Raw genomic sequence first — 3373 nt, 5'->3', positions numbered from 1 at the left:
CGGAGCATGTGATTGAGGATGTCTCATTCTCTCCACCTCGGACACACAAATAGAAAAAAAATGTATATATACATATATGTATTTTACAAACTAAAAATGTATATATATATGTATTTTACAAACTAATAAACCTTTCTGTACAATTTCACTGGGTTCTCTCTCAATTTCCGAAAATAGTATACAAATGATGCAATGTCAGTCCTGCTCTATACTGTATGAACATATCCTCCACCAGGCACTTCTCTCGTGGGAAGCACGTATATCTCCTCATCCTCCTCCTCTGTTACAGATGGAGGATTTGTAACCTAACCTCCCTTTTCTTTGACCATCGGCCTTCTCATTTATCTAATTCACTCCACTTTTGAACACATGTAATTAATTGTGCTAGATCTCTGTCACTAAAGCTTAACCTGTAACTTCTTTGCAAGGCTTATATGTTTTGTGTAAATCAATCCCATGTCTGTGAGCCAATTCAGATAATCTTTCAAGAGCCTGTCCTGCCTATTAGATAATGTCTTTATGCAAGAATAGTTCATCATCCTCCCGATAGGCATTCAATTATGAGAAATTGAGTCACATTCATAATTTCTTCTAATTTTACTTTCAATTTGGCCACATTTAATACGCTTTCTCTCTCTGGGACCTGAGTGTTGGTTCAGCTCAATACAGGAATTCCAAGCCCTGTTGGGGTGTCTATACCTTTGAAACAATCATCAAGTCCTCAGACAGTTAGACCTAGTTGTTCTGCTGGAGTAGGAAGAATTATTTCTCTGCTATATGTACCACTACTTATACCAGGTGGTGAGTTCAAAAGAGAGGTGTCAGAAGTTGGCAATCCTATTGGCATCTCTGTTCTAGAGGTAATGTAGTTCACATTTGAAGGTACATTGCTTTGGGCATGAAAAAGGGTGATGATCGCTGAAGAAATCTACATGGGGTATTCACTTATGTCGGAACCGTAGGAGTGTGGGGAGTGAGTCTCATTGTCAGGCCCACTGCATTGCTAGCTATAAATTGTATTCCAGTTGGAACAGCTAAAGTATGTGTTTTATTTCCTGCTACTCCAGGGTTGTATAAAAGAACTACAGGACCAGTTGTAACGGGAACAGTCAATGCATCGGGACATTTAAAAAATGTGAAGTTGAAGGAGTTGTAATTCCTGAATGATCTCCTATCAAAACAAGGTTCAAAAGTCTCACTCATAGGAACATTATTCACCCCACCATACAGGATGACAATGCATGGAGGTGGATGGTTTAACAGTAATTCAATGACAAAATCTAGATCTCTCAATCACATCAGCTCCCCAAGATTTCTGTTCTGCTTCTCATCTAGCATCTAACAAGTCAGGATGGCTTTCTTGACCCTTCCTTGAAATCTCTCTCTTTGTCTAAGAAGGGATGTATGTTCCCCAGCATTAAGTGCTTAGTGTTGTGTAGGTCCAGGAGGCCGTTTCATTTCATACATCGTCCTCCCTAAATGCTCAATAGTTCTCAAAGTGAATGTTCCATAATGAGGAAAAGGCAATGCACCATCTTTCTCAGTGACCTTATGCCAATGTGCGTGCAAGACACATGTGAAACTTTACTTCTTTTTCTGTAATATGACCTCAGGTACCTTTGGGTGGTGCTTCTCCCTCTATTGATCCAGGCACAGTCGCTAGGCTTTGTAATTCTTTAAAGAATTTCATTTTCAATCAAAATAAGCTATATTCGCAAATGACTTTTGTTGAAAATAGGACATTATTTTTAACCCACAATTCTCAGTTCAGCAGCCAAAAAACAGTACCTGTACAGATCTCTGTGATGTACCCAACCAATGCCAGTGCAGCTTTACAGCAACTAACCCATACCAGCGCGGCATACTGTGACATCACTCCTTGCAGCAGCTCACCCTCTATTACAATTTCCACATGTGTGTTCTCTCCAGCAATTCACACAAAACAATGTGTAGTGAATGAAATGATGGATAGTCAGGTAGTTGCTTGAAGCTCTTTATTTGAAGTAAGATGTACAGGAGGAAAACACCCCACCAGGAGCAGGATGGTCACTGCTCAGCCCTCTCTCATCAACTGTCATTCCACATCCACACCAGGCACACTAACATTCTATTCACTCTGTCATCCAACATTCAACATTCCACACAGACATCACATACATACTGGCTGAGCAGCAAGCAAGGAGATAACATAAGGCACAACATATCCCCTTTTCTTCAACGGAAGTTAAACACAATAATATAATACATAGCAATACGAGAGGAAGCAAAAACTTCAACTGAAATTAAACACAATAATATAATACATAGCAATACGAGAGGAAGCAAAAGATAAAACTTGCAATATATATGTATTTACAAAATAAGACCAGAATAAAATAGACTAAGCAAATATAGGTAAACACGACCTAAGCAAATATATAGAGATCAGCTCTGAACAACCCTACGAAAAAATAACCTTAAACTTACAGTACCAGCAATCACAAGAAGCACCAATCATGAAGGTAAATTTGCACCACTAAATTCGTACCATGTAAATAACAACAATTAATTAAATCATAAAGGTAATACAGACTAACTGCTGTATCAAGCATTGAAAGTAATACAGATTCACTCGAATAGTTGTACCAAGCATTGAAAGTAATACCGGTGAAAACCACTCGTTTTTTCAGCAAACTGTAATGTACTTATAGGACATCTTTATATCAATTCCTTGCTCTCAGACTTCCACACAAGTGAATTTTATAAATGAAAACAACTCGTTTTTCTTCTCTCTTTTGTAGCAAGAAAGGTTGTCAGAGTCTGTAAATCACAGTATCAAATCACTGTACTTCCACACAACCGAATTTTGATGGAAATCAATTGTTTTTCTTTTCCCTTTGCAGCACACGTTTTCCCCTCTGCTTGGTAGCAAGGAAGAGTACTTGAGCTAGATCTGGCACATATGAGAGTTTAGGGCGACCGATTTCGGGGTCACTGGTGGGGTTTCGGAGTGCCAGGTAGCATGAAGAAAATATTAATAATTTAAAAGTCCTTTACCTTAATTGAATTCTTCTCTTTAGGGTAGTATTGCTTGAAGGTACCTTGTAAATAGGATGTAGCACGCTGTGAGTTCTTCAATCGTCGCCAAAATGTAGTGAATTAAATGATGGATAGTCAGGTAGTTGCTTGAAGCTCTTTATTTGAAGTAAGATGTACAGGAGGAAAACACCCCACCAGGAGCAGGATGGTCACTGCTCAGCCCTCTCTCATCAACTGTCATTCCACATCCACACCAGGCACACTAACATTCTATTCACTCTGTCATCCAACATTCAACATTCCACACAGACATCACATACATACTGGCTGAGCAGCAAGCAAGGAGATAACATAA

The sequence above is a fragment of the Lissotriton vulgaris genome, chromosome 5 (genome assembly GCF_964263255.1).
Source record: "Lissotriton vulgaris chromosome 5, aLisVul1.2, whole genome shotgun sequence".
NCBI lineage: Eukaryota > Metazoa > Chordata > Amphibia > Caudata > Salamandridae > Lissotriton > Lissotriton vulgaris.
Note: the sequence above shows the minus strand (reverse complement) of the source record.